This window comes from Ambystoma mexicanum, chromosome 13, assembly GCF_040938575.1.
Source record: "Ambystoma mexicanum isolate Mex_15411 chromosome 13, UKY_AmexF1_1, whole genome shotgun sequence".
NCBI lineage: Eukaryota > Metazoa > Chordata > Amphibia > Caudata > Ambystomatidae > Ambystoma > Ambystoma mexicanum.
Window position 1 is genome coordinate 166215592 of NC_090938.1, and position 23501 is coordinate 166239092.

Here is a 23501-nt window from a genome sequence, read left to right on the forward strand (position 1 = left end):
GGGGGACACGAGCACAACACGGGGCAAGAGCAGGGGGTGGGGGAGGACACAGGCACAACACAGGGCATGAGCTTGGGGTGTGGGGAGGACACAAGCACAACACGGGGCAAGAGCGGGGGGGTTAGGGGGACACGAGCAGGACACAGGACATGAGCGTGGGGTGGGGGGACACGAGCACATCACAGGACATGGGCAGGGGTGGGGGAGGACACAAGCACAACACTGGGCATGAGTGTGGGGTGGGGGGACACGAGCACATCACAGGACATGAGCAGGGGTGGGGGAGGACAAAGGCACAACAAGGGGCATGACCAGGGGGTGGGGGGGACAAGAGCACAACAAGGGGCAAGAGCAGGGGGTGGGGGAGGACACGGGCACAACACGGGGCATGAGCGGGGGTTGGAGGGGACACGAGCACAACAAGGGGCATGAGCGGGGAGTTGGGGGAGGGCACGAGCACAACAAGGGGCATGAGCGGGGGGTGGGGCTGACACGGACACAACAAGGGGCATGAGCAGGGGGTAGGGGGACATGGGCACAACAAGGGGCATGAGCGGGGGGTGAGGGGGACACGAGCACAACACAGGGCATGAGGGGGTCGGGGGACATGAGCAGAACACGGGGCATGAGCGGGGGGTGGGAGGGACACGGTCACAACACGGGGCATGCGCAGGGGGTGGGGAGGACACGAGCACAACACGGGGCATGAGCGGGAGGTGGGGGGAGGTCACGAGCACAACAAGGGGCATGAGCAGGGTGTGGGGGGGACACGGACGCAACAAGGGGCATGAGCAGGGGGTGGGGGGACATGAGCACAACACGGGGCATGAGTGGGGGGTGGGGGGACACAAGGATAAAACGGGGCATGAGTGGGGGTGGGGGGGACACGGGCACAACAAGGGGCATGAGCGGGGGTGGGGGACACGAGCACAACACGGGGTATGAGCAGGGGGTGGGGGGGACACAGACACAAGAAGGGGCATGAGCGGGGGTGGGGGGACACAATCACAACACGGGGCAAGAGCAGGGGTGGGGGAGGACACAGGCACAACACGGGGCATGAGCTGGGGTGGGGGGACAAAAGCACAACAAGGGGCATGAGCGGGGAGTGGGGGGACACGAGCAGAACACGGGGCACGAGCAGGGGGTGGGAGTGACACAGGCACAACACTGGGCATGAGGGGGGGCTGGGGAGGACACAAGCAAAACACGGGGCATGAGCGGGGGTTGGGGGGGCACGAGCACAACAAGGGGCATGAGCGGGGGGTGGGCGGGACACAAGCACAAAAGGGGCATGAGTGGGGGTTGGGGGAGGACACGGGCACAACAAGGGGCAGGAGCGGGCATTGAGGGAGGACACGATCACAACACGGGGCATGAGCGGGGGGTCGGGGGGGACACGAGCACAAACGGGGCATGAGCGCGTGGTGGGGGAGGACACGAGCACAACACGGGACATGAGCGTGGGTTGGGGGGACACGAGCATAAAACGGGGCAAGAGCGGGGGGTGGGGGAGGACACGGGCACAACACAGGGCATGAGCGGGGGGTGGGGGAGGACACAGGCACAACACAGGGTATGAGCGGGGGTGGGTGGGGGAGGACACGGACAGAACAAGGGGCATGAGCAGGGGGTGAGGGGACACGAGCCCAACAAGGTGCATGAGCGGGGGGTGGGGAGGACACGGGCACAACACGGAGCATGAGTGGTGGTGGGGAAGGACAGAGGCACAACACAGGGCATGAGCAGGGGGTGGGGGAGGAAACGAGCACAACACGAGGCAAGAGCAGGGGGGTTAGGGGGACACGAGCAGAACACGGGGCATGAGCGGGGGGTGGGGGAGGACACGAGCACAACAAGCGGCATGAACGGGGGGTGGGGGAGGACACGAGCACAACAAGGGTCATGAACGGGGGGTGAGGGAGGACATGGGCACAACACGGGGCATGAGCGGGGGTGGGGGAGGACACGGACAAAACAAGGAGCATGAGCAGGGGGCGGGGGGGACACGAGCACAACAAGGGGCAGGAGCGGGGGGTGGGGGATGACATGGGCACAAAACGGGGCATGAGCGGGGGTGGGGGAGGACACGGACACAACAAGGGGCATGAGCGGGGGGTGGGGGGGACACGAGCACAACACGGGGCAAGAGCAGGGGGTGGGGGAGGACACAGGCACAACACAGGGCATGAGCTTGGGGTGTGGGGAGGACACAAGCACAACACGGGGCAAGAGCGGGGGGGTTAGGGGGACACGAGCAGGACACAGGGCATGAGCGTGGGGTGGGGGGACACGAGCACATCACAGGACATGGGCAGGGGTGGGGGAGGACACAAGCACAACACTGGGCATGAGTGTGGGGTGGGGGGACACGAGCACATCACAGGACATGAGCAGGGGTGGGGGAGGACAAAGGCACAACAAGGGGCATGACCAGGGGGTGGGGGGGACAAGAGCACAACAAGGGGCAAGAGCAGGGGGTGGGGGAGGACACGGGCACAACACAGGGCATGAGCGGGGGGTGGGGGAGGACACAGGCACAACACAGGGTATGAGCGGGGGTGGGTGGGGGAGGACACGGACAGAACAAGGGGCATGAGCAGGGGGTGAGGGGACACGAGCCCAACAAGGTGCATGAGCGGGGGGTGGGGAGGACACGGGCACAACACGGAGCATGCGTGGTGGTGGGGAAGGACAGAGGCACAACACAGGGCATGAGCAGGGGGTGGGGGAGGAAACGAGCACAACACGAGGCAAGAGCAGGGGGGTTAGGGGGACACGAGCAGAACACGGGGCATGAGCGGGGGGTGGGGGAGGACACGAGCACAACAAGCGGCATGAACGGGGGGTGGGGGAGGACTTGGGCACAACACGGGGCATGATCAGGGGTGGGGGAGGACACAGACACAACAAGGGGCATGAGCAAGGGGTGGGGGGGACACGAGCACAACAAGGGGCAGGAGCGGGGGGTGGGGGATGACATGGGCACAAAACGGGGCATGAGCGGGGGTGGGGGAGGACACGGACACAACAAGGGGCATGAGCAGGGTGTGGGGGGGACACAAGCACAACAAGGGGCATGAGCGGGGGGTGGAGAGGACACGGGCACAACAAGGGGCATGAGCGGGGGGTTGGGGGGACACGAGCACAACACGGGGCAAGAGCAGGAGGTGGTGGAGGACACAGGCACAACACAGGGCATGAGCTTGGGGTGTGGGAGGACACAAGCACAACACGGGGCAAGAGCAGGGGGGTTAGGGGGACACGAGCAGGACACAGGGCATGAGCGTGGGGTGGGGGGACACGAGCACATCACAGGACATGGGCAGGGGTGGGGGAGGACACAAGCACAACACTGGGCATGAGTGTGGGGTGGGGGGACACGAGCACATCACAGGACATGAGCAGGGGTGGGGGAGGACAAAGACACAACAAGGGGCATGACCAGGGGGTGGTGGGGACAAGAGCACAACAAGTGGCAAGAGCAGGTGGTGGGGGAGGACACAGGCACAACACGGGGCATGAGCGGGGGTTGGAGGGGACACGAGCACAACAAGGGGCATGAGCGGGGAGTTGGGGGAGGGCACGAGCACAACAAGGGGCATGAGCGGGTGGTGGGGCGGACACGGACACAACAAGGGGCATGAGCAGGGGGTAGGGGGACATGGGCACAACAAGGGGCATGAGCGGGGGGTGAGGGGGACACGAGCACAACACAGGGCATGAGGGGGTCGGGGGGACATGAGCAGAACACGGGGCATGAGCGGGGGGTGGGAGGGACACGGTCACAACACGGGGCATGCGCAGGGGGTGGGGAGGACACGAGCACAACACAGGGCATGAGCGGGAGGTGGGGGGAGGTCACGAGCACAACAAGGGGCATGAGCAGGGGGTGGGGGGGACACGGACGCAACAAGGGGCATGAGCAGAGGGTGGGGGGACATGAGCACAACACGGGGCATGAGTGGGGGGTGGGGGGGACACGAGCATAAAACGGGGCATGAGTGGGGGTTGGGGTGACACGGGCACAACACAGGGCATGAGCGAGGGGTGGGGGGACACGAGCATAAAACAGGGCATGAGCGGGGGTGGGGGGGACAAGGGCACAACACGGGACATGAGAAGGGGGTTTGGGGACACGGACACAACATGGGGCATGAGCGGGGGGTGGGGGGACACGAGCACAACACGGGGCATGAGCGGGGGGTGGGGGGACTCGAGCACAACAAGGAGCATGAGCAGGGGGTGGGGGAACACAAGCACAACACGGGGCAAGAGCAGGGGGTGGGGGAGGACATGGTCACAATACAGGGCATGAGCGGGGGGTGGGGGAGGACACGGGCACAACACCGGGCATGAGCGGGGGGGTGGGGGAGGACACGAGCACAACAAGGGGCATGGCCGGGGGGTGGGGGAACACAAGCACAACACGGGGCAAGAGCAGAGGGTGGGGGAGGGCACGGGCACAACACGGGGCATGAGTGGGGGGTGGGGGAGGACACGAGCACAACAGGGGGCATGAGCAGGGGGTTGGGGGAGGACACGGGCACAACAAGGGGCAGGAGCCTGCATTGAGGCAGGACACGATCACAACACGGGGCATGAGCAGGGGGTGGGGGACACGAGCATAACACGGGGCATGAGCAGGGGGTGGGGGGGACACAGACACAAGAAGGGGCATGAGCGGGGGTGGGGGGGACACAATCACAACACGGGGCAAGAGCAGGGGTGGGGGAGGACACAGGCACAACACGGGGCATGAGCTGGGGTGGGGGACACAAGCACAACAAGGGGCATGAGCGGGGAGTGGGGGGGACACGAGCAGAACACGGGGCACAAGCAGGGGGTGGGAGTGACACGGGCACAACACTGGGCATGAGGGGGGGCTGGGGGAGGACACAAGCAAAACACGGGGCATGAGCGGGGGGTGGGGGGGCACGAGCACAACAAGGGGCATGAGCGAGGGGTGGGCGGGACACAAGCACAAACGGGGCATGAGTGGGGGTTGGGGGAGGACACGGGCACAACAAGGGGCAGGAGTGGGCATTGGGGGAGGACACGATCACAACACGGGGCATGAGCGGGGGGTCTGGGGGGACACGAGCACAAACGGGGCATGAGCGCGTGGTGGGGGAGGACACGAGCACAACACGGGACATGAGCGTGGGTTGGGGGGACACGAGCACAACAAGGGGCATGAGCGGGGAGTTGGGGGAGGGCACGAGCACAACAAGGGGCATGAGCGGGTGGTGGGGCGGACACGGACATAACAAGGGGCATGAGCAGGGGGTAGGGGGGCATGAGCGGGGGGTGAGGGGGACACAAGCACAACACAGGGCATGAGGGGGTCGGGGGACATGAGCAGAACACGGGGCATGAGCGGGGGGTGGGAGGGACACGGTCACAACACGGGGCATGCGCAGGGGGTGGGGAGGACACGAGCACAACACAGGGCATGAGCGGGAGGTGGGGGAGGTCACGAGCACAACAAGGGGCATGAGCAGGGGGTGGGGGGACCCGGACGCAACAAGGGGCATGAGCAGGGGGTGGGGGGACACGAGCACAACACAGGGCATGAGTGGGGGGTGGGGGGGACACGAGCATAAAACGGGGCATGAGTGGGGGTTGGGGGGACACGGGCACAACACAGGGCATGAGCGGGGGGTGGGGGGACACGAGCATAAAACAGGGCATGAGCGGGGGTGGGGGGGACAAGGGCACAACACGGGACATGAGAAGGGGGTTTGGGGACACGGACACAACATGGGGCATGAGCGGGGGGTGGGGGGACACGAGCACAACACGGGGCATGAGCGGGGGGTGGGGGGACTCGAGCACAACAAGGAGCATGAGCAGGGGGTGGGGGAACACAAGCACAACACGGGGCAAGAGCAGGGGGTGGGGGAGGACATGGTCACAACACAGGGCATGAGCGGGGGGTGGGGGAGGACACGGGCACAACACCGGGCATGAGCGGGGGGGTTGGGGAGGACACGAGCACAACAAGGGGCATGGCTGGGGGGTGGGGGAACACAAGCACAACACCGGGCAAGAGCAGAGGGTGGGGGAGGGCACGGGCACAACACGGGGCATGAGTGGGGGGTGGGGGAGGACACGAGCACAACAGGGGGCATGAGCAGGGGGTTGGGGGAGGACACAGGCACAACAAGGGGCAGGAGCGTGCATTGAGGGAGGACACGATCACAACACGGGGCATGAGCAGGGGGTGGGGGGCACGAGCATAACACGGGGCATGAGCAGGGGGTGGGGGGGACACAGACACAAGAAGGGGCATGAGCGGGGGTGGGGGGGACACAATCACAACACGGGGCAAGAGCAGGGGTGGGGGAGGACACAGGCACAACACGGGGCATGAGCTGGGGTGGGGGACACAAGCACAACAAGGGGCATGAGCGGGGAGTGGGGGGGACACGAGCAGAACACGGGGCACAAGCAGGGGGTGGGAGTGACACGGGCACAACACTGGGCATGAGGGGGGGCTGGGGGAGGACACAAGAAAAACACGGGGCATATGCGGGGGGTGGGGGGGCACGAGCACAACAAGGGGCATGAGCGGGGGGTGGGCGGGACACAAGCACAAACGGGGCATGAGTGGGGGTTGGGGGAGGACACGGGCACAACAAGGGGCAGGAGTGGGCATTGGGGGAGGACACGATCACAACACGGGGCATGAGCGGGGGGTCTGGGGGGACACGAGCACAAACGGGGCATGAGCGCGTGGTGGGGGAGGACACGAGCACAACACGGGACATGAGCGTGGGTTGGGGGGACACGAGCATAAAACGGAGAAAGAGCGGGGGTTGGGGGCGGACCCGGGCACAACACAGGGCATGAGCGGGGGGTGGGGGAGGACACAGGTAAAACACAGGGTATGAGCGGGGGTGGGGGAGGACACGGACACAACAAGAGTCATGAGCAGGGGGTGAGTGGACACGAGCCCAACAAGGGGCATGAGCGGGGGGTGGGCCGAGGACACGGGCACAACACGGAGCATGAGTGGTGGTGGGGAAGGATAGAGGCACAACACAGGGCATGAGCAGGGGGTGGGGGAGGAAACAAGCACAACACGAGGCAAGAGCAGGGGGGTTAGGGGGACACGAGCAGAACACGGGGCATGAGCGGGGGTGGGGGAGGACACGAGCACAACAAGGGGCATGTATGGGGGGTGGGGGAGGACATGGGCACAACACGGGGCATGAGCGGGGGTGGGGGAGGACACGGACACAACAAGGGGCATGAGCAGGGGGTGGGGGGGACACGAGCACAACAAGGGGCAGGAGCGGGGGGTGGGGGACGACATGGGCACAAAACGGGGCATGAGCGGGGGTGGGGGAGGACACGGACACAAGGGGCATGAGCAGGGGGTGGGGGGGACACAAGCACAACAAGGGGCATGAGCGGGGGGTGGAGAGGACACGGGCACAACAAGGGGCATGAGCAGGGGGTGGGGGGACACAAGCACAACACGGGGCAAGGACAGGGGGTGGGGGAGGACACAGGCACAACACAGGGCATGAGCGGGGGGTGTGGGAGGACACAAGCACAACACGGGGCAAGAGCAGGGGGGTTAGGGGGACACGAGCAGGACACGGGGCATGAGCGGGAGGTAGGGGAGGACACAAGCACAACACGAGGCATGAGTGTGGGGTGGGGGGACACGAGCACAACACGGGACATGAGCAGGGGTGGGGGAGGACAAAGACACAACAAGGGGCATGACCAGGGGGTGGGGGGGACAAGAGCACAACAAGGGGCAAGAGCAGGGGGTGGGGGAGGACACGGGCACAACACGGGGCATGAGCGGGGGTTGGAGGGGACACGAGCACAACAAGGGGCATGAGCGGGGAGTTGGGTGAGGGCACAAGCACAACAAGGGGCATGAGCGGGGGGTGGGGCGGACACGGACACAACAAGGGGCATGAGCAGGGGGTGGGGGGACACGGGCATAACAAGGGGCATGAGCGGGGGGTGAGGGGGACACGAGCACAACACAGGGCATGAGGGGGTCGGGGGGACATGAGCAGAACATGGGGCATGAGCGGGGGGTGGGAGGGACACGGTCACAACACGGGGCATGAGCGGGAGGTGGGGGGAGGTCACGAGCACAACAAGGGGCATGAGCAGGGGGTGGGGGGACACGGACGCAACAAGGGGCATGAGCAGGGGGCGGGGGACACAGGCACAACAAGGGGCATGAGCGGGGGTGAGGGGGACACGAGCACAACACAGGGCATGAGCAGGGGTTGGGGGGACACAAGCACAACAAGGGGCATGAGCGGGGGATGGGGGGACATGAGCATAAAACGGGGCATGAGCGGGGGGTGGGGGAGGGCACGAGCACAGCACGGGGCATGAGCAGGGGGTGGGGGGACACGAGCACAACAAGGGTCATGCGCAGGGGGGCACGAGCACAAACGGGGCATGAGCGGGGGTGGGGGAGGACGCAAGCACAACACGGCGAATGAGCGCGGGGTGGGGGGGCATGAGCGGGGTGTGGGGGGACACGGGCACAACACGGGGCATGAGTGGGGTGTGGGGGAGGGCACAGGCACATCACGGGGCAAGGACAGGGGGTGGGGGAGGACACAGGCACAACACAGGGCATGAGCGGGGGGTGTGGGAGGACACAAGCACAACACGGGGCAAGAGCAGGGGGGTTAGGGGGACACGAGCAGGACACGGGGCATGAGCGGGAGGTAGGGGAGGACACAAGCACAACACGAGGCATGAGTGTGGGGTGGGGGGACACGAGCACAACACGGGACATGAGCAGGGGTGGGGGAGGACAAAGACACAACAAGGGGCATGACCAGGGGGTGGGGGGGACAAGAGCACAACAAGGGGCAAGAGCAGGGGGTGGGGGAGGACACGGGCACAACACGGGGCATGAGCGGGGGTTGGAGGGGACACGAGCACAACAAGGGGCATGAGCGGGGAGTTGGGTGAGGGCACAAGCACAACAAGGGGCATGAGCGGGGGGTGGGGCGGACACGGACACAACAAGGGGCATGAGCAGGGGGTGGGGGGACACGGGCATAACAAGGGGCATGAGCGGGGGGTGAGGGGGACACGAGCACAACACAGGGCATGAGGGGGTCGGGGGGACATGAGCAGAACATGGGGCATGAGCGGGGGGTGGGAGGGACACGGTCACAACACGGGGCATGCGCAGGGGGTGGGGAGGACACGAGCACAACACGGGGCATGAGCGGGAGGTGGGGGGAGGTCACGAGCACAACAAGGGGCATGAGCAGGGGGTGGGGGGACACGGACGCAACAAGGGGCATGAGCAGGGGGCGGGGGACACAGGCACAACAAGGGGCATGAGCGGGGGTGAGGGGGACACGAGCACAACACAGGGCATGAGTGGGGTGTGGGGGAGGGCACAGGCACATCACGGGGCAAGGACAGGGGGTGGGGGAGGACACAGGCACAACACAGGGCATGAGCGGGGGGTGTGGGAGGACACAAGCACAACACGGGGCAAGAGCAGGGGGTTAGGGGGACACGAGCAGGACACGGGGCATGAGCGGGAGGTAGGGGAGGACACAAGCACAACACGAGGCATGAGTGTGGGGTGGGGGGACACGAGCACAACACGGGACATGAGCAGGGGTGGGGGAGGACAAAGACACAACAAGGGGCATGACCAGGGGGTGGGGGGGACAAGAGCACAACAAGGGGCAAGAGCAGGGGGTGGGGGAGGACACGGGCACAACACGGGGCATGAGCGGGGGTTGGAGGGGACACGAGCACAACAAGGGGCATGAGCGGGGAGTTGGGTGAGGGCACAAGCACAACAAGGGGCATGAGCGGGGGGTGGGGCGGACACGGACACAACAAGGGGCATGAGCAGGGGGTGGGGGGACACGGGCATAACAAGGGGCATGAGCGGGGGGTGAGGGGGACACGAGCACAACACAGGGCATGAGGGGGTCGGGGGGACATGAGCAGAACATGGGGCATGAGCGGGGGGTGGGAGGGACACGGTCACAACACGGGGCATGCGCAGGGGGTGGGGAGGACACGAGCACAACACGGGGCATGAGCGGGAGGTGGGGGGAGGTCACGAGCACAACAAGGGGCATGAGCAGGGGGTGGGGGGACACGGACGCAACAAGGGGCATGAGCAGGGGGCGGGGGACACAGGCACAACAAGGGGCATGAGCGGGGGTGAGGGGGACACGAGCACAACACAGGGCATGAGCAGGGGTTGGGGGGACACAAGCACAACAAGGGGCATGAGCGGGGGATGGGGGGACATGAGCATAAAACGGGGCATGAGCGGGGGGTGGGGGAGGGCACGAGCACAGCACGGGGCATGAGCAGGGGGTGGGGGGACACGAGCACAACAAGGGTCATGCGCAGGGGGGCACGAGCACAAACGGGGCATGAGCGGGGGTGGGGGAGGACGCAAGCACAACACGGCGAATGAGCGCGGGGTGGGGGGGCATGAGCGGGGTGTGGGGGGACACGGGCACAACACGGGGCATGAGTGGGGTGTGGGGGAGGGCACAGGCACATCACGGGGCATGAGCAGGGGTTGGGGAGGACACAGGCACAACACGGGGCATGAGCGGGGGGTGGGGGGGACATGAGCATAAAACGGGGCATGAGTGGGGGGTCGGGGGGACACAGGCACAACACGGGGCATGAGTGTGGGGTGGGGAGGACACGAGCATAAAACAGGGCATGAGCGGGGGTTGGGGGGACACGGGCACAACACGGGGCATGAGCGGGGGTGGGGGGACACCGACACAACACAGGGCATGAGCGAGGGGCGAGGGAGGACACAGGCACAACAAGGGGCATGAGCGGGGGGTGGGAAGACAAGAGCACAAAACGGGGCATGAGCGGGGAGTGGGGGGCACGGGCACAACACGGGGCATGAGCGTGGGGTGGGGGTGGACACGAGCACAACACGGGGCAAGAGCAGAGGGGTTAGGGGGATACGAACAGAACACGGGGCATGAGCGGGGGTCGGGGGAGGACATGAGCACAACAAGGAGCATGAGCGTTGGTGGGGGACGACATGGGCACAACACGGGACATGAGCGGGGGTGGGGGAGGACACGGCCACAACCAGGGGCATGAGCAGGGGGGGAAGAGGATACGGGCACAACAAGCGGCATGAGCGGGGGGTGGGGGGACACGAGCACAACACGGGGCAAGAGCAGGGGGTGGGGGAGGACACAGGCACAACTCAGGGCATGAGCGGGGGTGGGGGAGGACACAAGCACAACACGGGGCAAGAGCAGGGGTGGGGGAGGACAGGGACATAACAAGGGGCATGAGCAGGGGGCGGGGGGGACACAAGCACAACAAGGGGCAAGAACAGGGGGTGGGGGAGGACACGGGCACAGCACAGGGCATGAGCGGGGGTTGGAGGGGACACAAGCACAACAAGGGGCATGAGCGGGGAGTTGGGGAGGGCACGAGCACAACAAGGGGCATGAGCGGGGGGTGGGGGGACACGGACACAACAAGGGGCATGAGCAGGGGGTGAGGGGGACACGGGCACAACAAGGGGTATGAGCGGGGGGGTGAGGGGGACATGAGCACAACACAGGGCATGAGGGGGGTCGGGGGGGCATGAGCAGAACACGGGGCATGAGCGGGGGGGTGGGAGGGACACGGGCACAACACGGGGCGTGCGCAGGGGTGGGGAGGAAACGAGCACAACACGGGGCATGAGCGGGGGGTGGGGGGAGGTCACGAGCACAACAAGGGGCATGAGCAGGGGGTGGGGGGACACGGACGCAACAAGGGGCATGAGCAGGGGGTGGGGGACACGGGCACAACAAGGGGCATGAGCGGGGGTGAGGGGGACATGAGCACAACACAGGGCATGAGCAGGGGTTGTGGGGACACAAGCACAACAAGGGGCATGAGCCGGGGGTGGAGGGGACACGAGCACAAGACGGGGCATGAGCAGGGGGTGGGGGGGACATGAGCATAAAACGGGGCATGAGCGGGGGGTGGGGGAGGGCACAGCACGGGGCATGAGCGGGGGGTGGGAGGACACGAGCACAACAAGGGTCATGCGCGGGGGGACACGAGCACAAACGGGGCATGAGCGGGGGGTGGGAGAGGACGCAAGCACAACACGGGGAATGAGCGGGGGGTGGGGGGGCATGAGCTGGGTGTGGGGGGACACGGGCACAACACGGGGCATGAGCAGGGGGTGGGGGAGGGCACAGGCACATCACGGGGCATGAGCAGGGGTTGGGGAGGACACGGGCACAACAAGGGGCATGAGCAGGGGGTGGGGGGGACACGAGCACAACAAGGGGCAGGAGCGGGGGGTGGGGGATGACATGGGCACAAAACGGGGCATGAGCGGGGGTGGGGGAGGACACGGACACAAGGGGCATGAGCAGGGGGTGGGGGGGACACAAGCACAACAAGGGGCATGAGCGGGGGGTGGAGAGGACACGGGCACAACAAGGGGCATGAGCAGGGGGTGGGGGGACACAAGCACAACACGGGGCAAGGGCAGGGGGTGGGGGAGGACACAGGCACAACACAGGGCATGAGCGGGGGGTGTGGGAGGACACAAGCACAACACGGGGCAAGAGCAGGGGGGTTAGGGGGACACGAGCAGGACACGGGGCATGAGCGGGAGGTAGGGGAGGACACAAGCACAACACGAGGCATGAGTGTGGGGTGGGGGGACACGAGCACAACACGGGACATGAGCAGGGGTGGGGGAGGACAAAGACACAACAAGGGGCATGACCAGGGGGTGGGGGGACAAGAGCACAACAAGGGGCAAGAGCAGGGGGTGGGGGAGGACACGGGCACAACACGGGGCATGAGCGGGGGTTGGAGGGGACACGAGCACAACAAGGGGCATGAGCGGGGAGTTGGGTGAGGGCACAAGCACAACAAGGGGCATGAGCGGGGGGTGGGGCGGACACGGACACAACAAGGGGCATGAGCAGGGGGTGGGGGGACACGGGCATAACAAGGGGCATGAGCGGGGGGTGAGGGGGACACGAGCACAACACAGGGCATGAGCGGGTCGGGGGGACATGAGCAGAACACGGGGCATGAGCGGGGGGTGGGAGGGACACGGTCACAACACGGGGCATGCGCAGGGGGTGGGGAGGACACGAGCACAACACGGGGCATGAGCGGGAGGTGGGGGGAGGTCACGAGCACAACAAGGGGCATGAGCAGGGGGTGGGGGGACACGGATGCAACAAGGGGCATGAGCAGGGGGCGGGGGACACAGGCACAACAAGGGGCATGAGCGGGGGTGAGGGGGACACGAGCACAACACAGGGCATGAGCAGGGGTTGGGGGGACACAAGCACAACAAGGGGCATGAGCGGGGGATGGGGGGACATGAGCATAAAACGGGGCATGAGCGGGGGGTGGGGGAGGGCACGAGCACAGCACGGGGCATGAGCAGGGGGTGGGGGGACACGAGCACAACAAGGGTCATGCGCAGGGGGGGCACGAGCACAAACGGGGCATGAGCGGGGGTGGGGGAGGACGCAAGCACAACACGGCGAATGAGCGCGGGGTGGGGGGGCATGAGCGGGGTGTGGGGGGACACGGGCACAACACGGGGCATGAGTGGGGTGTGGGGGAGGGCACAGGCACATCACGGGGCATGAGCAGGGGTTGGGGAGGACACGGGCACAACACGGGGCATGAGCGGGGGGTGGGGGGGACATGAGCATAAAACGGGGCATGAGTGGGGGGTCGGGGGGACACAGGCACAACACGGGGCATGAGTGTGGGGTGGGGAGGACACGAGCATAAAACAGGGCATGAGCGGGGTTTGGGGGGACACGGGCACAACACGGGGCATGAGCGGGGGTGGGGGGACACCGACACAACACAGGGCATGAGCGAGGGGCGAGGGAGGACACAGGCACAACAAGGGGCATGAGCGGGGGGTGGGAAGACAAGAGCACAAAACGGGGCATGAGCGGGGAGTGGGGGGCACGGACACAACACGGGGCATGAGCGTGGGGTGGGGGTGGACACGAGCACAACACGGGGCAAGAGCAGAGGGGTTAGGGGGATACGAACAGAACACGGGGCATAAGCGGGGGTCGGGGGAGGACATGAGCACAACAAGGAGCATGAGCGTTGGTGGGGGACGACATGGGCACAACACGGGACATGAGCGGGGGTGGGGGAGGACACGGCCACAACCAGGGGCATGAGCAGGGGGTGGAGAGGATACGGGCACAACAAGCGGCATGAGCGGGGGGTGGGGGGACACGAGCACAACACGGGGCAAGAGCAGGGGGTGGGGGAGGACACAGGCACAACTCAGGGCATGAGCGGGGGTGGGGGAGGACACAAGCACAACACGGGGCAAGAGCAGGGGTGGGGGAGAACAGGGACATAACAAGGGGCATGAGCAGGGGGCGGGGGGGACACAAGCACAACAAGGGGCAAGAACAGGGGGTGGGGGAGGACACGGGCACAGCACAGGGCATGAGCGGGGGTTGGAGGGGACACAAGCACAACAAGGGGCATGAGCGGGGAGTTGGGGAGGGCACTAGCACAACAAGGGGCATGAGCGGGGGGTGGGGGGACACGGACACAACAAGGGGCATGAGCAGGGGGTGAGGGGGACACGGGCACAACAAGGGGTATGAGCGGGGGGGCGAGGGGGACATGAGCACAACACAGGGCATGAGGGGGGTCGGGGGGGCATGAGCAGAACACGGGGCATGAGCGGGGGGGTGGGAGGGACACGGGCACAACACGGGGCGTGCGCAGGGGTGGGGAGGAAACGAGCACAACACGGGGCATGAGCGGGGGGTGGGGGGAGTTCACGAGCACAACAAGGGGCATGAGCAGGGGGTGGGGGGGACACGGACGCAACAAGGGGCATGAGCAGGGGGTGGGGGACACGGGCACAACAAGGGGCATGAGCGGGGGTGAGGGGGACATGAGCACAACACAGGGCATGAGCAGGGGTTGTGGGGACACAAGCACAACAAGGGGCATGAGCCGGGGGTGGAGGGGACACGAGCACAAGACGGGGCATGAGCAGGGGGTGGGGGGGACATGAGCATAAAACGGGGCATGAGCGGGGGGTGGGGGAGGACACGGGCACAACACGGGGCATGAGCAGGGGGTGAGGGGGACAAGACATAAAACGGGGCATGAGTGGGGGTGGGGGGGACACGGGCACAACACGGGGCATGAGCGTGGGGTGGGGAGGACACGAGCATAAAACGGGGCATGAGCGGGGGTTGGGGGGACACGGGCACAACACGGGGCATGAGCGGGGGTGGGGGGACACAGACACAACACAGGGCATGAGCGAGGGGTGGGTGAGGACACAGGCACAACAAGGGGCATGAGCGGGGGTGGGAAGACAAGAGCACAAAACGGGGCATGAGCGGGGAGTGGGGGGGGCACGGGCACAACACGGGGCTTGAGCGGGGGGTGGGGGAGGACACGAGCACAACACGGGGCAAGAGCAGAGGGGTTAGGGGGATACGAGCAGAACGCAGGGCATGAGCGGGGGTCGGGGGAGGACATGACCACAACAAGGGGCATGAGCGGGGGGTGGGGGAGGACATGGGCACAACACGGGGCATGCGCGGGGGTGGGGGAGGACACGGACACAAGGGGCATGAGCAGGGGGTGGGGGGACACGAGCACAACAAGGAGCATGAGCGTTGGTGGGGGACGACATGGGCACAACACGGGGCATGAGCGGGGGTGGGGGAGGACACGGACACAACAAGGGGCATGAGCAGGGGGTGGGGGGGACACGCGCACAACAAGGGGCATGAGCGGGGGGTGGAGAAGATACGGGCACAACAAGGGGCATGAGCGGGGGGTGGGGGGGACACGAGCATAACACGGGGCAAGATCAGGGGGTGGGGGAGGACACAGGCACAACACAGGGCATGAGCGGGGGGTGATGGAGGACACAAGCACAACACGGGGCAAGAGCAGGGGGGTTAGGGGGACACGAGCAGAACACAAGGCATGAGCGGGGGGTGGGGGAGGACACAAGCACAACACGGGGCATGAGTGGGGGGTGGGGGGACAAAAGCACAACACGGGGCATGAGCAGGGGTGGGGGAGGACACGCACACAACAAGGGGCATGAGCAGGGGGTGGGGGGACACGATGCACAACAAGGGGCAAGAACGGGGGTGGGGGAGGACACAGGCACAACACAGGGCATGAGCGGGGGTTGGAGGGGACACGAGCACAACAAGGGGCATGAGCGGGGAGTTGGGGGAGGGCACGAGCACAACAAGGGGCATGAGTGGGGGGTGGGGGGACACGGACACAACAAGGGGCATGAGCAGGGGGTGAGGGGGACACGGGCACAACAAGGGGCATGAGCGGGGGGTCAGGGGGACACGAGCACAACACAGGGCATGAGGGAGTTCGGGGGGACATGAGCAGAACACAGGGCATGAGCAGGGGGTGGGAGGGACACGGGCACAACACGGGGCATGCGCAGGGGGTGTGGAGGAAACGAGCACAACACAGGGCATGAGAGGGGGGTGGGGGGAGGTCACGAGCACAACAAGGGGCATGAGCGGGGGGTGGGGGGCGACACAGACGCAACAAGGGGCATGAGCAGGGGGTGGGGAGACACAGGCACAACAAGGGGCATGAGCGGGGGGTGGGGGAGGGCACGAGCACAGCACAGGGCATGAGCGGGGTGTGGGGGGACACGAGCACAACAAGGGTCATGCGCAGGGGGGGACACGAGCACAAACGGGGCATGAGCGGGGGTGGGGGAGGACGCAAGCACAACACGGGGAATGAGCGGGGGGTGGGAGGGGCATGAGCGGGGTGTGAGGGGCCACGGGCACAACACGGGGCATGACCGGGGGGTGGGGGAGGGAACAGGCACGTCACGGGGCATGAGCAGGGGTTGGGGAGGACACAGGCACAACACGGGGCATGAGCGGGGGGTGGGGGGGACACGAGCATAAAACGGGGCATGAGTGTGGGGTGGGGGGGACACGGGCACAACACAGGGCTTGAGCATGGGGTGGGGAGGACACGAGCATAAAACGGGGCATGAGCGGGGGTTGGTGGGACACGGACACAACACAGGGCATGAGCGAGGGGTGGGGGAGGACACAGGCACAACAAGGGGCATGAGCGGGGGGTGAGAAGACAAGAGCACAAAACGGGGCATGAGCGGGAGTGGGGGGGACACGGGCACAACACGGGGCATGAGCGGGGGGTGGGGGAGGACAAAAGCACAACACGGGGCAAGAGCAGAGGGGTTAGGGGGATACGAGCAGAACACAGGGCATGAGCGGGGGGTGGGGGAGGACATGAGCACAACAAGGGGCATGAGCAGGGGGTTGGGGGAGGACATGGGCACAACACGGGGCATGAGCGGGGGTGGGGGAGGACACAGACACAACAAGGGGCATGAGCAGGGGGTGGGGGGGACACGAGCACAACAAGGGGCATGAGCGGGGGGTGGAGAGGATACGGGCACAGCAAGGGGCATGAGCGGGAGTGGGGGGGACACGAGCACAACACGGGGCAAGAGCAGGGGGTCGGGGAGGACACAGGCACAACACAGGGCATGAGCGGGGGGGTGGGGGAGGACACAAGCACAACACTGGGCATGAGCAGGGGGTTTAGGGGGACACGAGCAGAACACGGGGCATGAGCGGGGTTTGGGGGAGGACACAAGAACAACATGGGGCATGAATGGGGGGCGGGGGGGACAAAAGCACAACACGGGGCAGGGGTGGGGGAGGACACAGACACAACAAGGGGCATGAGCAGGGGGTGTGGGGGACACGAGCACAACAAGGGGCAAGAACAGGGGGTGGGGGAGGACACAGGCACAACACAGGGCATGAGCGGGGGTTGGAGGGGACACGAGCACAACAAGGGGCATGAGCGGGGAGTTGGGAGAGGGCACGAGCACAACAAGGGGCATGAGCGGGGGGTGGGGGGGACACGGACACAACAAGGGGCATGAGCAGGGGGTGAGGGGGACACGGGCACAACAAGGGGCATGAGCGGGGGGTGAGGGGGACACGAGCACAACACAGGGCATGAGGGGGGCCGGGGGGACATGAGCAGAACACGGGGCATGAGCGGGGGGTGGGAGGGACACGGGTACAACACGGAGCAGGCGCAGGGGGTGGGGGGACACGGGCACAGCAAGGGGCATGAGCGGGGGCGAGGGGGACACGAGCACAACACAGGGCATGAGTGGGGGTTGGGGAGACACGAGCACAACAAGGGGCATGAGCGGGGGTGGGGGGACACGAGCAGAACACGGGGCATGAGCGGGGGTGGGGGGACACGAGCACAACAAGGGGCATGAGCGGGGGGTGGGTGGGGACACAAGCACAAACAGGACATGAGCGGGGGGTGGGGGAGGACACGAGCACAACACGGGAAATGAGCGGGGGTGGGGGGGGCATGAGTGGGGGGTGGGGGGGACACGAGCATAAAATGGGGCATGAGCCGGGGGTGGGTGGGACACGGGCACAACACGGTGCATGAGCTGGGGTGGGGGAGGGCACGGGCACATCACGGGGCATGAGCGGGGGGTGGGGGGGACACGAGCATAAAATGGGGCATGAGTGGGGGCTGGGGGGGACACGGGCACAACACGGGGCATGAGTGGGGGGTGGGGAGGACACAAGCATAAAATGGGGCATGAGTGGGGGGTGGGGGGGACACGGGCACAACACGGGGCATGAGTGGGGGGTGGGGAGGACACGAGCATAAAACGGGGCATGAGCGGGGGTTAGGGGGACACGGGCACAACACGGGGCATGAGCAGGGGTGGGGGGGACACGGACACAACACAGGGCATGAGCGGGGAGTGGGGGGACACAAGCACAACACAGGGCAAGAACAGGGGGTGGGGGAGGACACAGGCACAACACGGGGCATGAGCGGGGGGTGGGGGAGGTCACGGGCACAACAAAGGGCATGAGCGGGGGTTGGGGAAGGACACGGGCACAACAAGGGGCATGAGCGGGGGTTGGGGAGGACACAGGCACAACACGGGGCATGAGCGGGGGATGGTGGAGGACACGAGCACAACACAGGGCAAGAGCAGGCTGGTTAGGAGGACATGGGCACAACATGGGGCATTAGCAGGGGTGGGGGGACACAGGCAAAACACGGGGCATGAGCGGGGGATGCAGGGACATGGGCACACCACGGGGCATGAGCGGGGGGTGGGGGAGGACACAAGCACAACACGGGGCATGAGCGGGGGGTGGGGGAGGACACGGGCACAACACGGGGCATGAGCGGGGGATGGGGGAGGACACGGGCACAACAAAGGGCATGAGCGGGGGTTGGGGAAGGACACGGGCACAACAAGGGGCATGAGTGAGGGATGGGGGGGACACAAGCACAACACGGGGCATGAGCGGGGGGCGGGGGGACACGGGCACAACACGGGGCATGATCGGGGGGTGGGGGAAGACACGGGCATGACACGGGGCATGAGCGGGGGTTGGGGAGGACACGAGCATAACAAGGGGCATGAGTGGGGGCTGGGGGGACACGAGCACAAACGATGCATGAGCGGGGGTGGGGGAGGACACGAGCACAACACATGGCATGAGCGGGGGGTGGGCGAGGACACGGGCACAACAAAGGGCATGAGCAGGGGGTGGGGGGAACACAAGCACAACACGGGGCATGAACAGGGGGTGGGGACACAGGCACAACAAGGGGGATGAGCGGGGGGTGGGGGGGACACGAGCACAACACGGGGCAAGAGCAGTGGGTGGGGAGGACACGGGCACAACACGGGGCATGAGCGGGGGGTGGGGGAGGACACAGGCACAACACGGGGCATGAGCGGGGGGTGGGGGAGGACACGAGCACAAGGTGCATGAGTGGGGGGTGGGGGGAACACAAGCACAACACGGGGCATGAACAGGGGGTGGGGGACACAGGCACAACAAGGGGGATGAGCAGGGGGGGTGGGGGGACACGAGCACAACACGGGGCAAGAGCAGTGGGTGTGGGAGGACACGGGCACAACACGGGGCATGAGCGGGGGGTGGGGGAGGACACAGGCACAACACGGGGCTTGAGCGGGGGATGGTGGAGGACACGAGCACAACACAGGGCAAGAGCAGGCGGGTTAGGAGGACATGGGCACAACATGGGGCATTAGCAGGGGTGGGGGACACAGGCACAACACGGGGCATGAGCGGGGGATGCGGGGACATGGGCACACCACGGGGCATGAGCGGGGGTGGGGGAGGACACAAGCACAACACGGGGCATGAGTGGGGGGTGGGGGGACACGAGCACAACACGGGGCATGAGCAAGGGGTGGGGGACGGCACGAGCACAACAAAGGGCATGAGCGGGGGGCGGGGGGGACATGAGCACAAACGGGGCATGAGCGGGGGTGGGGGAGGACACAGGCACAACAAGGGGCATGAGCGGGGGGTGAGGGGGACACGAGCACAACACGGGGCATGAGCGGGGGTTGGGGGGACACGAGCACAACAAGGGGCATGAGCAGGGGGTGGGGGGACAAGAGCACAACACGGGGCATGAGCGGGGGGTGAGGGGGACATGAGCATAAAACGTGGCATGAGCGGGGGGTGGGGGAGGACACGAGCACAACACGGGGAATGAGTGGGGGGTGGGGGGACACGAGCACAACAAGTGGCATGAGCGGGGGTGGGGGGACACGACCAGAACACGGAGCATGAGCACGGGGTGGGGGGACACGAGCACAACAATGGGCATGAGCAGGGGGTGGGGGGGACACGAGCACAAACGGGGCATGAGCGGGGGGTGGGGGAGGACACGAGCACAACACGGGGCATGAGAGGGAGGTGGGGGGGACACGGTCACAACACGGGTCATGAGCGGGGAGTGGGGGAGGGCACGGGCACACAACACGGGGCATGAGCAGGGGGTGGGGGAGGACACGGGCACAACATGGGGCATAAGCGGGGAGTGGGGCGGACACATGGGCATGAGCGGGGGGCGTGGGAGGGACACAAGCATAAAACGGGGCATGAGAGGGGGTGGGGGGGACACGGGCACAACACGGGGCATGAGCGGGGAGTGGGGGAGGGCACGGTCACACAACACGGGGCATGAGCAGGGGGTGGGGGAAGACACAGGCACAACATGGGGCATGTGCGGGGGGGTGGGGGGTACACAAGCACAACACAGGCCATGAGCGGGGGTGGGGGGACACAAGCATAAAACGGGGCATGAGTGGGAGGTGGGGTGGGACGTGGGCACAACACGGGGCATGAGCAAGGGGTGGGGGACACAAGCATAAAACGGGGCATGAGCGGGGGGACACGGCACAACACGGGGCATGAGCGGGGGTGGGGGGGACACGGACACAACACAGGGCATGTGCAGGGTGTGGGGGAGAACATGGGCACAACAAGGGGCATGAGGGGGCGTGGGGGGAACACGAGCATAAAGCGGGGCATGAGCGGGGGTGGGGGGGACAAGAGCACAACACGGGGCATGAGCGGGTGGTGGGGGGACACGAGCACAACATAGGGCGTGAGTGGGTGTTGGAGGGGACACGAGCACAACAAGGGGCATGAGCAGGGGGGTGGGGGGACACGAGCACAACACGGGGCATGAGCGGGGAGCGGGGGGACATGAGCACAAACGGGGCATGAGCGGGGGTGGGGGAGGACACGGGCACAACAAGGGGCATGAGCGGGGGTGAGGGGGACACGAGCACAACACGGGGCATGAGCGGGGGTTGGGGGGGACACAAGCATAAAACGTGGCATGAGCGGTGGGTGGGGGAGGACACGAGCACAACACAGGGCATGAGCGGGGGGTGGGGGGACACGAGCACAACAAGGGGCATGAGCGGGGGTGGGGGGGAAACGAGCACAAACGGGGCATGAGCGGGGGTTGTGGGAGGACAGGAGCACAACACGGGGCATAAGCAGGGAGTGGGGGGGACACGGGGCATGAGCGGGGGGGTGGGGGGACACGGGCATAAAACGGGGCATGATCGGGGATGGGGGGACACGGGCACAACACGGGGCATGAGTGGGGAGTGGGGGAGGGCATGGGCACACAACACGGGGCATGAGCAGGGGGTGGGGGAGGACACGGGCACAACATGGGGCATGTGCGGGGGGTGGGGGGACACAAGCACAACACAGGGCATGAGCGGGGGTGGGGGGGACACAAGCACAAAACAGGGCATGAGTGGGAGGTGGGGGGACACGGGCACAACACGGGGCATGAGCAAGGGGTGGGGGGACACGATCATAAAACGGGGCATGAGCGGGGGGACACGGGCACAACACGGGGCATGAGCGGGGGTGAGGGGGACATGGACACAACACGGGGCATGAGCAGGGTGTGGGGGAGGACACGAGCAGAAACGGGGCATGAGTGGGGGTTGGGGGAACACAAGCATAAAGCGGGACATGAGCGGGGGGTGGGGGAGGGCACGAGCACAGCACGGGGCATGAGCGGGGGGTGGGGGACACAAGCACAACAAGAGGCATGAGCGGGGGGTGGGTAGGGACACGAGCACAACACGGGGAATGAGCGGGGGGTGGGGGGACACGAGCACAACAAGAGGCATGAGCGGGGGGTGGGTAGGGACACGAGCACAACACGGGAAATGAGCGGGGGGTGGGGGGGCATGAGTGGGGGGTGTGGAAGACACAAGCATAAAACGGGGCATGAGCGGGTGGTGGGTAGGAAACGGGCACAACACGGGGCATGTGCTGGGGTGGGGGAGGACACGAGCACAACACAGGAAATGAGCGGGGGGTGGGGGCTCATGAGTGGTGGGTGTGGGGGACACACGCATAAAATGGGGCATAAGCGGGTGGTGGGTAGTACACGGGCACAACACGGGGCATGTGCTGGGCTGGGGGAGGGCACGGGTACAACACGGGGCATGAGTGGAGGGTGGGGAGGACACGAGCATAAAACGGGGCATGAGCGGGGGTTGGGGCGACACGGGCACAACATGGGGCATGAGCGGGGGTGGGGGGGACACGGACACAACACAGGGCAGGAGCGGGGGGTGGGGGGACACGAGCACAAATGGGGCATGAGCGGGGAGTTGGGGGGACACAAGCACAACACGGGGCATGAGCAAGGGGTGGGGGGACATGAGCACAAACAGGGCATGAGCGGGGGTGGGGGAGGACATGGGCACAACAAGGGGCATGAGCGGGGGGTGAGGGGGACACGAGCACAACACGGGGCATGAGCGGGAGTTGGGGGACACACGAGCACAACACGGGGCATGAGCGGGGGTGGGGGGACACGAGCACAACACGGGGCATGAGCGGGGGGGTGGGGGGGACACGAGCACAACAAGGGGCATGAGCAAGGGGTGGGGGGACACGAGCATAAAGCGGGGCATGAGCGGGGGGACACGGGCACAACACAGGGCATGAGCGGGGGCGGGGGGACACGGACACAACACGGGGCATGAGCAGGGTGTGGGGGAGGACACGAGCAGAATCGGGGCATGAGGGGGGTTGGGGGAA